Source organism: Telmatherina bonti (assembly GCF_933228915.1).
Source record: "Telmatherina bonti genome assembly, chromosome: 15".
NCBI lineage: Eukaryota > Metazoa > Chordata > Actinopteri > Atheriniformes > Telmatherinidae > Telmatherina > Telmatherina bonti.
In genome coordinates, this window is record NC_136613.1 from 37,177,531 (window position 1) to 37,191,265 (window position 13,735).

Here is a 13,735-nt window from a genome sequence, read left to right on the forward strand (position 1 = left end):
ATCCTGCTGTTATCCTGATGTTATCCTGCTCTTATCCTGCTGTTATCCTGGTGTTATCCTGATGTTATCCTGGTGTTATCCTGCTGTCATCCTGATGTTATCCTGCTGTCATCCTGATGTTATCCTGATGTCATCCTGCTTTTATCCTGGTGTTATCCTGATGTTATCCTGCTCCTTTCCTGGTGTTATCCTGATGTTATCCTGCTGTTATCCTGATGTTATCCTGCTGTAATCCTGGTGTTATCCTGCTATTATCCTGCTCTTATCCTCATGTTATCCTGCTCTTATCCTGCTGTTATCCTGGTGTTATCCTGATGTTATCCTGGTGTTATCCTGCTGTCATCCTGATGTTATCCTGGTGTTTTCCTGATGTTATCCTGCTTTTATCCTGATGTTATCTTGGTGTTATCCGGATGTTATCCTGATGTTATCCTGCTGTTATCCTGCTTTTATCTTGGTGTTATCCTGATGGTATCTTGGTGTTATCCTGATGGTATCTTGGTGTTATCCTGGTGTTATCCTGATGTTATCCTGCTGTTATCCTGCTTTTATCTTGATGTTATCCTGATGTTATCCTGGTGTTATCCTGATGTTATCCTGCTGTTATCCTGATGTTATCTTGGTGTTATCCTGATGTTATCTTGGTGTTATCCTGGTGTTATCCTGATGTTATCCTGATGTTATCCTGGTGTTATCCTGATGTTATCCTGATGTTATCCTGTTATTATCCTGCTGTTATCCAGATGGTATCCTGGTGTTATCCTGGTGTTATCCTGCTATTATCCTGATGTTATCCTGCTGTTATCCTGATGTTATCCTGCTGTTATCCTAATTTTGTCCTGGTGTTATCCTGGTGTTATCCTGATGTTGTCCTGGTGTTATCCTGCTATTATCCTGATGTTATCCTGATGTTATCCTGGTGTTATCCTGATGTAATCCTGATGTTATCCTGCTGTAATCCTGGTGTTATCTTGCTATTATCCTGATGTTATCCTGATGTTATCCTGCTGTTATCCTGATCTTATCCTGCTCTTATCCTGGTGTTATCCTGATGTTATCCTGCTGTTATCCTGATGTTATCCTGATGTTATCCTGATGTTATCCTGCTGTTATCCTGGTGTTATCGTGGTGTTATCCTTATGTTATCCTGGTGCTATCCTGATGTTATCCTGCTGTCATCCTGCTATTATCCTTATATTATCTTGGTGTTATCCTGCTCCTTTCCTGGTGTTATCCTGATGTTATCCTGCTCCTTTCCTGGTGTTATCCTGATGTTATCCTGCTATTATCCTGATGTTATTCTGATGTTATCCTGCTGTTATGCTGATGTTATCCTGCTCCTATCCTGGTTTTATCCTTATGTTATCCTGCTGTTATCCTGATGTTATCCTGCTGTAATCCTGGTGTTATCCTGCTATTATCCTGCTCTTATCCTCATGTTATCCTGCTCTTATCCTGCTGTTATCCTGGTGTTATCCTGCTGTCATCCTGATGTTATCCTGGTGTTTTCCTGATGTTATCCTGCTTTTATCCTGATGTTATCTTGGTGTTATCCTGGTGTTATCCGGATGTTATCCTGATGTTATCCAGCTGTTATCCTGCTTTTATCTTGATGTTATCTTGGTGTTATCCTGATGTTATCTTGGTGTTATCCTGATCTTATCCTGCTCTTATCCTGGTCTTATCCTGATGTTATCCTGCTGTTATCCTGCTGTTATCCTGATGTTATCCTGCTGTTATCCTGGTGTTATCGTGGTGTTATCCTGATTTTATCCTGCTGCTATCCTGATGTTATCCTGCTGTTATCCTGCTATTATCTTGATGTTATCTTGGTGTTATCCTTATGTTATCCTGCTCCTTTCCTGGTGTTATCCTGATGTTATCCTGCTATTATTCTGGTGTTATCCTGATGTTATCCTGCTGTCATCCTGATGTTATCCTGCTGTTATCCTTGTGTTATCCTGATGTTATCCTGCTATTATCCTGATGTTATTCTGATGTTATCCTGCTGTTATGCTGATGTTATCCTGCTCCTATCCTGGTTTTATCCTTATGTTATCCTGCTGTTATCCTGATGTTATCCTGCTGTAATCCTGGTGTTATCCTGCTATTATCCTGCTCTTATCCTCATGTTATCCTGCTCTTATCCTGCTGTTATCCTGGTGTTATCCTGCTGTCATCCTGATGTTATCCTGGTGTTTTCCTGATGTTATCCTGCTTTTATCCTGATGTTATCTTGGTGTTATCCTGGTGTTATCCGGATGTTATCCTGATGTTATCCTGATGTTATCCTGCTCCTTTCCTGGTGTTATCCTGATGTTATCCTGCTGTTATGCTGATGTTATCCTGCTCCTATCCTGGTTTTATCCTTATGTTATCCTGCTGTTATCCTGATGTTATCCTGCTGTAATCCTGGTGTTATCCTGCTATTATCCTGCTCTTATCCTCATGTTATCCTGCTCTTATCCTGCTGTTATCCTGGTGTTATCCTGATGTTATCCTGGTGTTATCCTGCTGTCATCCTGATGTTATCCTGGTGTTTTCCTGATGTTATCCTGCTTTTATCCTGATGTTATCTTGGTGTTATCCGGATGTTATCCTGATGTTATCCTGCTGTTATCCTGCTTTTATCTTGGTGTTATCCTGATGGTATCTTGGTGTTATCCTGATGGTATCTTGGTGTTATCCTGGTGTTATCCTGATGTTATCCTGCTGTTATCCTGCTTTTATCTTGATGTTATCCTGATGTTATCCTGGTGTTATCCTGATGTTATCCTGCTGTTATCCTGATGTTATCTTGGTGTTATCCTGATGTTATCTTGGTGTTATCCTGGTGTTATCCTGATGTTATCCTGATGTTATCCTGATGTTATCCTGGTGTTATCCTGATGTTATCCTGATGTTATCCTGTTATTATCCTGCTGTTATCCAGATGGTATCCTGGTGTTATCCTGGTGTTATCCTGCTATTATCCTGATGTTATCCTGCTGTTATCCTGATGTTATCCTGCTGTTATCCTAATTTTGTCCTGGTGTTATCCTGGTGTTATCCTGATGTTGTCCTGGTGTTATCCTGCTATTATCCTGATGTTATCCTGATGTTATCCTGGTGTTATCCTGATGTAATCCTGATGTTATCCTGCTGTAATCCTGGTGTTATCTTGCTATTATCCTGATGTTATCCTGATGTTATCCTGCTGTTATCCTGATCTTATCCTGCTCTTATCCTGGTGTTATCCTGATGTTATCCTGCTGTTATCCTGATGTTATCCTGATGTTATCCTGATGTTTTCCTGCTGTTATCCTGGTGTTATCGTGGTGTTATCCTGATGTTATCCTGGTGCTATCCTGATGTTATCCTGCTGTCATCCTGCTATTATCCTTATATTATCTTGGTGTTATCCTGCTCCTTTCCTGGTGTTATCCTGATGTTATCCTGCTCCTTTCCTGGTGTTATCCTGATGTTATCCTGCTATTATCCTGATGTTATTCTGATGTTATCCTGCTGTTATGCTGATGTTATCCTGCTCCTATCCTGGTTTTATCCTTATGTTATCCTGCTGTTATCCTGATGTTATCCTGCTGTAATCCTGGTGTTATCCTGCTATTATCCTGCTCTTATCCTCATGTTATCCTGCTCTTATCCTGCTGTTATCCTGGTGTTATCCTGCTGTCATCCTGATGTTATCCTGGTGTTTTCCTGATGTTATCCTGCTTTTATCCTGATGTTATCTTGGTGTTATCCTGGTGTTATCCTGCTGTTATCCTGATGTTATCTTGGTGTTATCCTGATGTTATCTTGGTGTTATCCTGATCTTATCCTGCTCTTATCCTGGTGTTATCCTGATGTTATCCTGCTGTTATCCTGATGTTATCCTGATGTTATCCTGCTGTTATCCTGGTGTTATCCTGATTTTATCCTGCTGCTATCCTGATGTTATCCTGCTGTTATCCTGCTATTATCTTGATGTTATCTTGGTGTTATCCTTATGTTATCCTGCTCCTTTCCTGGTGTTATCCTGATGTTATCCTGCTATTATTCTGGTGTTATCCTGGTGTTATCCTGATGTTATCCTGCTCCTTTCCTGGTGTTATCCTGATGTTATCCTGCTATTATCCTGATGTTATTCTGATGTTATCCTGCTGTTATGCTGATGTTATCCTGCTCCTATCCTGGTTTTATCCTTATGTTATCCTGCTGTTTTCCTGATGTTATCCTGCTTTTATCCTGATGTTATCTTGGTGTTATCCTGGTGTTATCCGGATGTTATCCTGATGTTATCCTGCTGTTATCCTGCTTTTATCTTGGTGTTATCCTGATGCTATCTTGGTGTTATCCTGATGTTATCTTGGTGTTATCCTGGTGTTATCCTGATGTCATCCTGCTGTTATCCTGCTTTGATCTTGGTGTTATCCTGATCTTATCCTGCTCTTATCCTGGTGTTATCCTGATGTTATCCTGCTGTTATCCTGATGTTATCCTGATGTTATCCTGATGTTATCCTGCTGTTATCCTGGTGTTATCGTGGTGTTATCCTGATGTTATCCTGGTGCTATCCTGATGTTATCCTGCTGTTATCCTGCTATTATCTTGATGTTATCTTGGTGTTATCCTGCTCCTTTCCTGGTGTTATCCTGATGTTATCCTGCTCCTTTCCTGGTGTTATCCTGATGTTATCCTGCTATTATCCTGATGTTATTCTGATGTTATCCTTCTGTTATGCTGATGTTATCCTGCTCCTATCCTGGTTTTATCCTTATGTTATCCTGCTGTTATCCTGATGTTATCCTGCTGTAATCCTGGTGTTATCCTGCTATTATCCTGCTCTTATCCTCATGTTATCCTGCTCTTATCCTGCTGTTATTCTGGTGTTATCCTGCTGTCATCCTGATGTTATCCTGGTGTTTTCCTGATGTTATCCTGCTTTTATCCTGATGTTATCTTGGTGTTATCCTGGTGTTATCCGGATGTTATCCTGATGTTATCCTGCTGTTATCCTGCTTTTATCTTGATGGTTATCCTGGTGTTATCCTGATGTTATCCTGCTGTTATCCTGATGTTATCTTGGTGTTATCCTGATGTTATCTTGGTGTTATCCTGGTGTTATCCTGATGTTATCCTGCTGTTATCCTGCTGTTATCCTGGTGTTATCCTGATGTTATCCTGATGTTATCCTGATGTTATCCTGCTATTATCCTGATGTTATCCTGGTGTTATCCTGATTTTATCCTGCTCCTCTCCTGGTGTTATCCTGATGTTAGCCTGCTATTATCCTGGTGTTATCCTGAAGTTATCCTGCTGTTATCCTGCTGTTATCCTGGTTTTATCCTTATGTTATCCTGCTGTTATCCTGATGTTATCCTGCTCTTATCCTGCTGTTATCCTGGTGTTATCCTGATGTTATCCTGGTGTTATCCTGATGTTATCCTGCTATTATCCTGATGTTATCCTGGTGTTATCCTGATTTTATCCTGCTCCTCTCCTGGTGTTATCCTGATGTTAGCCTGCTCTTATCCTGGTGTTATCCTGATGTTATCCTGCTCTTATCCTGCTGTTATCCTGGTGTTATCCTGATGTTATCCTGGTGTTATCCTGCTGTCATCCTGATGTTATCCTGCTGTCATCCTGATGTTATCCTGATGTTATCCTGCTTTTATCCTGGTGTTATCCTGATGTTATCCTGCTCCTTTCCTGGTGTTATCCTGATGTTATCCTGCTATTATCCTGATGTTATTCTGATGTTATCCTGCTGTTATGCTGATGTTATCCTGCTCCTATCCTGGTTTTATCCTTATGTTATCCTGCTGTTATCCTGATGTTATCCTGCTGTAATCCTGGTGTTATCCTGCTATTATCCTGCTCTTATCCTCATGTTATCCTGCTCTTATCCTGCTGTTATCCTGGTGTTATCCTGATGTTATCCTGGTGTTATCCTGATGTCCTCCTGATGTTATCCTGGTGTTTTCCTGATGTTATCCTGCTTTTATCCTGATGTTATCTTGGTGTTATCCTGGTGTTATCCGGATGTTATCCTGATGTTATCCTGCTGTTATCCTGCTTTTATCTTGGTGTTATCCTGATGTTATCTTGGTGTTATCCTGGTGTTATCCTGATGTTATCCTGCTGTTATCCTGCTTTTATCTTGATGTTATCCTGATGTTATCCTGGTGTTATCCTGATGTTATCCTGCTGTTATCCTGATGTTATCTTGGTGTTATCCTGATGTTATCTTGGTGTTATCCTGGTGTTATCCTGATGTTATCCTGATGTTATCCTGGTGTTATCCTGATGTTATCCTGATGTTATCCTGTTATTATCCTGCTGTTATCCAGATGGTATCCTGGTGTTATCCTGGTGTTATCCTGCTATTATCCTGATGTTATCCTGCTGTTATCCTGATGTTATCCTGCTGTTATCCTAATTTTGTCCTGGTGTTATCCTGGTGTTATCCTGATGTTGTCCTGGTGTTATCCTGCTATTATCCTGATGTTATCCTGATGTTATCCTGGTGTTATCCTGATGTAATCCTGATGTTATCCTGATGTTATCCTGATGTTATCCTGCTGTTATCCTGATGTTATCCTGATGTTATCCTGCTGTTATCCAGGTGTTATCGTGGTGTTATCCTGATGTTATCCTGGTGCTATCCTGATGTTATCCTGCTGTTATCCTGCTATTATCCTTATGTTATCTTGGTGTTATCCTGCTCCTTTCCTGGTGTTATCCTGATGTTATCCTGCTCCTTTCCTGGTGTTATCCTGATGTTATCCTGCTATTATCCTGATGTTATTCTGATGTTATCCTGCTGTTATGCTGATGTTATCCTGCTCCTATCCTGGTTTTATCCTTATGTTATCCTGCTGTTATCCTGATGTTATCCTGCTGTAATCCTGGTGTTATCCTGCTATTATCCTGCTCTTATCCTCATGTTATCCTGCTCTTATCCTGCTGTTATCCTGGTGTTATCCTGCAGTCATCCTGATGTTATCCTGGTGTTTTCCTGATGTTATCCTGCTTTTATCCTGATGTTATCTTGGTGTTATCCTGGTGTTATCCGGATGTTATCCTGATGTTATCCTGCTGTTATCCTGCTTTTATCTTGATGTTATCCTGGTGTTATCCTGATGTTATCCTGCTGTTATCCTGATGTTATCTTGGTGTTATCCTGATGTTATCTTGGTGTTATCCTGATGTTATCCTGCTCTTATCCTGGTGTTATCCTGATGTTATCCTGCTGTTATCCTGATGTTATCCTGATGTTATCCTGCTGTTATCCTGGTGTTATCCTGATGTTATCCTGCTGTTATCCTGCTTTTATCTTGGTGTTATCCTGATGTTATCTTGGTGTTATCCTGGTGTTATCCTGATGTTATCCTGCTGTTATCCTGCTTTTATCTTGATGTTATCCTGATGTTATCCTGATGTTATTCTGATGTTATCCTGCTGTTATGCTGATGTTATCCTGCTCCTATCCTGGTTTTATCCTTATGTTATCCTGGTGTTATCCTGATGTTATCCTGGTGTTATCCTGATGTCCTCCTGATGTTATCCTGGTGTTTTCCTGATGTTATCCTGCTTTTATCCTGATGTTATCTTGGTGTTATCCTGGTGTTATCCGGATGTTATCCTGATGTTATCCTGCTGTTATCCTGCTTTTATCTTGGTGTTATCCTGATGTTATCTTGGTGTTATCCTGGTGTTATCCTGATGTTATCCTGCTGTTATCCTGCTTTTATCTTGATGTTATCCTGATGTTATCCTGGTGTTATCCTGATGTTATCCTGCTGTTATCCTGATGTTATCTTGGTGTTATCCTGATGTTATCTTGGTGTTATCCTGGTGTTATCCTGATGTTATCCTGATGTTATCCTGATGTTATCCTGGTGTTATCCTGATGTTATCCTGATGTTATCCTGTTATTATCCTGCTGTTATCCAGATGGTATCCTGGTGTTATCCTGGTGTTATCCTGCTATTATCCTGATGTTATCCTGCTGTTATCCTGATGTTATCCTGCTGTTATCCTAATTTTGTCCTGGTGTTATCCTGGTGTTATCCTGATGTTGTCCTGGTGTTATCCTGCTATTATCCTGATGTTATCCTGATGTTATCCTGGTGTTATCCTGATGTAATCCTGATGTTATCCTGATGTTATCCTGATGTTATCCTGCTGTTATCCTGATGTTATCCTGATGTTATCCTGCTGTTATCCTGGTGTTATCGTGGTGTTATCCTGATGTTATCCTGGTGCTATCCTGATGTTATCCTGCTGTTATCCTGCTATTATCCTTATGTTATCTTGGTGTTATCCTGCTCCTTTCCTGGTGTTATCCTGATGTTATCCTGCTCCTTTCCTGGTGTTATCCTGATGTTATCCTGCTATTATCCTGATGTTATTCTGATGTTATCCTGCTGTTATGCTGATGTTATCCTGCTCCTATCCTGGTTTTATCCTTATGTTATCCTGCTGTTATCCTGATGTTATCCTGCTGTAATCCTGGTGTTATCCTGCTATTATCCTGCTCTTATCCTCATGTTATCCTGCTCTTATCCTGCTGTTATCCTGGTGTTATCCTGCAGTCATCCTGATGTTATCCTGGTGTTTTCCTGATGTTATCCTGCTTTTATCCTGATGTTATCTTGGTGTTATCCTGGTGTTATCCGGATGTTATCCTGATGTTATCCTGCTGTTATCCTGCTTTTATCTTGATGTTATCCTGGTGTTATCCTGATGTTATCCTGCTGTTATCCTGATGTTATCTTGGTGTTATCCTGATGTTATCTTGGTGTTATCCTGATGTTATCCTGCTCTTATCCTGGTGTTATCCTGATGTTATCCTGCTGTTATCCTGATGTTATCCTGATGTTATCCTGCTGTTATCCTGGTGTTATCGTGGTGTTATCCTGATTTTATCCTGTTGCTATCCTGATGTTATCCTGCTGTTATCCTGCTATTATCTTGATGTTATCTTGGTGTTATCCTTATGTTATCCTGCTCCTTTCCTGGTGTTATCCTGATGTTATCCTGCTATTATTCTGGTGTTATCCTGATGTTATCCTGCTGTCATCCTGATGTTATCCTGCTGTTATCCTTGTGTTATCCTGATGTTATCCTGCTCTAATCCTGGTGTTATCATGCTGTCATCCTGATGTTATCCTGCTGTCATCCTGATGTTATCCTGATGTTATCCTGCTATTATCCTGATGTTATCCTGGTGTTATCCTGATGTTATCCTGCTCCTTTCCTGGTGTTATCCTGATGTTATCCTGCTATTATCCTGATGTTATTCTGATGTTATCCTGCTGTTATGCTGATGTTATCCTGCTCCTATCCTGGTTTTATCCTTATGTCATCCTGCTGTTTTCCTGATGTTATCCTGCTTTTATCCTGATGTTATCTTGGTGTTATCCTGGTGTTATCCGGATGTTATCCTGATGTTATCCTGCTGTTATCCTGCTTTTATCTTGGTGTTATCCTGATGTTATCTTGGTGTTATCCTGATGTTATCTTGGTGTTATCCTGGTGTTATCCTGATGTTATCCTGCTGTTATCCTGCTTTTATCTTGGTGTTATCCTGATGTTATCTTGGTGTTATCCTGGTGTTATCCTGATGTTATCCTGCTGTTATCCTGCTTTTATCCTGATGTTATCCTGATGTTATCCTGCTGTTATCCTGATGTTATCCTGGTGTTATCCTGCTGTTATCCTGCTGTTATCCTGATGTTATCTTGGTGTTATCCTGATGTTATCTTGGTGTTATCCTGGTGTTATCCTGATGTTATCCTGATGTTATCCTGCTATTATCCTGATGTTATCCTGATGTTATCCTGGTGTTATCCTGCTATTATCCTGATGTTATCCTGCTGTTATCCTGATGTTATCCTGATGTTATCCTGCTGTTATCCTGATGTTATCCTGCTCTTATCCTGGTGTTATCCTGATGTTATCGTGCTGTTATCCTGGTGTTATCGTGGTGTTATCCTGATGTTATCCTGGTGCTATCCTGATGTTATCCTGCTGTTATCCTGCTATTATATTGATGTTATCTTGGTGTTATCCTTATGTTATCCTGCTCCTTTCCTGGTGTTATCCTGATGTTATCCTGCTATTATTCTGGTGTTATCCTGATGTTATCCTGCTGTCATCCTGATGTTATCCTGCTGTTATCCTTGTGTTATCCTGCTATTATCCTGATGGTATCCTGCTGTTATGCTGCTGTTATCCTGATGTTATCCTGCTCTTATCCTGGTGTTATCCTGATGTTATCCTGCTATTATCTTGATGTTATCTTGGTGTTATCCTGATGTTATCCTGCTATTTTCTTGATGTTATCTTGGTGTTATCCTGATGTTATCTTGCTCTTATCCTGCTCTTATCCTGGTGTTATCCTGATGTTATCCGGGTGTTGTCCTGCTATTATCCTGATGTTATCCTGATGTTATCCTGGTGTTGTCCTGATGTAATCCTGATGTTATCCTGATGTTATCCTGCTATTATCCTGATGTTATCCTGCTGTTATCCTGATGTAATCCTGATGTTATCCTGCTGTTATCCTTATGTTATACTGCTGTTATCTTGATGTTATACTGATGTTATGCTGGTGTTATCCTGGTGTTATCCTGATGTTATCCTGATGTTATCCTGGTGTAATCCTTATGTTATCCTGATGTTATCCTGATGTTATCCTGCTATTATCCTGATGTTATCCTGCTGTTACCCTGATGTAATCCTGATGTTATCCTGCTGTTATCCTGATGTTATCCTGCTGTTATCTTGATGTTATCCTGATGTTATCCTGCTCTTATCCTGGTGTTATCCGGATTTTATCCTGGTGTTGTCCTGATGTAATCCTGATGTCATCCTGGTGTTATCCTGATGTTATCCTGATGTTATCCTGCTGTAATCCTGGTGTTATCCTGCTATTATCCTGATGTTATCCTGATGTTATCCTGGTGTTATCTTGATGTAATCCTGATGTTATCCTGCTGTTTTCCTGCTATTATCCTGATGTTATCCTGCTGTTATCCTGATGTTATCCTGATGTTAACCTGCTATTATCTTGATGTTATCCTGGTGTTATTCTGATGTTATCCTGCTCCTTTCCTGGTGTTATCCTGCTGTTATCCTGCTGTTATCCTGGTGTTATCCTGATGTTATCCTGCTGTTATCCTGATGTTATCCTGCTCTTATCCTGGTGTTATCCGGATGTTATCCTGCTGTTATCCTGGTGTTATCGTGGTGTTATCCTGATGTTATCCTGGTGCTATCCTGATGTTATCCTGCTGTTATCCTGCTATTATATTGATGTTATCTTGGTGTTATCCTTATGTTTTCCTGCTCCTTTCCTGGTGTTATCCTGATGTTATCCTGCTATTATCCTGGTGTTATCCTGATGTTATCCTGCTATTATCCTGCTGTTATCCTGTTGTTATCCTGATGTTATCCTGCTATTATCCTGATGTTATCCTGATGTTATCCTGATGTTATCCTGCTATTATCCTGATGTTATCCTGGTGTTATCCTGATTTTATCCTGCTCCTCTCCTGGTGTTATCCTGATGTTAGCCTGCTATTATCCTGGTGTTATCCTGAAGTTATCCTGCTGTTATCCTGCTGTTATCCTGGTTTTATCCTTATGTTATCCTGCTGTTATCCTGATGTTATCCTGCTCTTATCCTGCTGTTATCCTGGTGTTATCCTGATGTTATCCTGGTGTTATCCTGCTGTCATCCTGATGTTATCCTGATGTTATCCTGCTTTTATCCTGGTGTTATCCTGATGTTATCCTGCTCCTTTCCTGGTGTTATCCTGATGTTATCCTGCTATTATCCTGATGTTATTCTGATGTTATCCTGCTGTTATGCTGATGTTATCCTGCTCCTATCCTGGTTTTATCCTTATGTTATCCTGCTGTTATCCTGATGTTATCCTGCTGTAATCCTGGTGTTATCCTGCTATTATCCTGCTGTTATCCTGGTGTTATCCTGATGTTATCCTGGTGTTATCCTGCTGTCATCCTGATGTTATCCTGGTGTTTTCCTGATGTTATCCTGCTTTTATCCTTATGTTATCTTGGTGTTATCCTGGTGTTATCTGGATGTTATCCTGATGTTATCCTGCTGTTATCCTGCTTTTATCTTGGTGTTATCCTGATGTTATCTTGGTGTTATCCTGGTGTTATCCTGATGTTATCCTGCTGTTATCCTGCTTTTATCTTGATGTTATCCTGATGTTATCCTGGTGTTATCCTGATGTTATCCTGCTGTTATCCTGATGTTATCTTGGTGTTATCCTGATGTTATCTTGGTGTTATCCTGGTGTTATCCTGATGTTATCCTGATGTTATCCTGCTATTATCCTGCTGTTATCCTGATGTTATCCTGGTGTTATCCTGATGTTATCCTGATGTTATCCTGTTATTATCCTGCTGTTTTCCAGATGGTATCCTGGTGTTATCCTGGTGTTATCCTGCTATTATCCTGATGTTATCCTGCTGTTATCCTGATGTTATCCTGCTGTTATCCTAATTTTGTCCTGGTGTTATCCTGGTGTTATCCTGATGTTGTCCTGGTGTTATCCTGCTATTATCCTGATGTTATCCTGATGTTATCCTGGTGTTATCCTGATGTAATCCTGATGTTATCCTGCTGTAATCCTGGTGTTATCTTGCTATTATCCTGATGTTATCCTGATGTTATCCTGCTGTTATCCTGATCTTATCCTGCTCTTATCCTGGTGTTATCCTGATGTTATCCTGCTGTTATCCTGATGTTATCCTGATGTTATCCTGATGTTATCCTGCTGTTATCCTGGTGTTATCGTGGTGTTATCCTGATGTTAACCTGGTGCTATCCTGATGTTATCCTGCTGTTATCCTGCTATTATCCTTATGTTATCTTGGTGTTATCCTGCTCCTTTCCTGGTGTTATCCTGATGTTATCCTGCTCCTTTCCTGGTGTTATCCTGATGTTATCCTGCTATTATCCTGATGTTATTCTGATGTTATCCTGCTGTTATGCTGATGTTATCCTGCTCCTATCCTGGTTTTATCCTTATGTTATCCTGCTGTTATCCTGATGTTATCCTGCTGTAATCCTGGTGTTATCCTGCTATTATCCTGCTCTTATCCTGCTGTTATCCTGGTGTTATCCTGCTGTCATCCTGATGTTATCCTGGTGTTTTCCTGATGTTATCCTGCTTTTATCCTGATGTTATCTTGGTGTTATCCTGGTGTTATCCGGATGTTATCCTGATGTTATCCTGCTGTTATCCTGCTTTTATCTTGATGTTATCCTGGTGTTATCCTGATGTTATCCTGCTGTTATCCTGATGTTATCCTGATGTTATCCTGCTGTTATCCTGGTGTTATCGTGGTGTTATCCTGATTTTATCCTGCTGCTATCCTGATGTTATCCTGCTGTTATCCTGCTATTATCTTGATGTTATCTTGGTGTTATCCTTATGTTATCCTGCTGTTATCCTGCTTTTATCCTGGTGTTATCCTGCTGTTATCCTGCTGTTATCCTGATGTTATCTTGGTGTTATCCTGATGTTATCTTGGTGTTATCCTGGTGTTATCCTGATGTTATCCTGATGTTATCCTGCTATTACCCTGATGTTATCCTGATGTTATCCTGGTGTTATCCTGCTATTATCCTGATGTTATCCTGCTGTTATCCTGATGTTATCCTGATGTTATCCTGCTGTTATCCTGATGTTATCCTGCTCTTATCCTG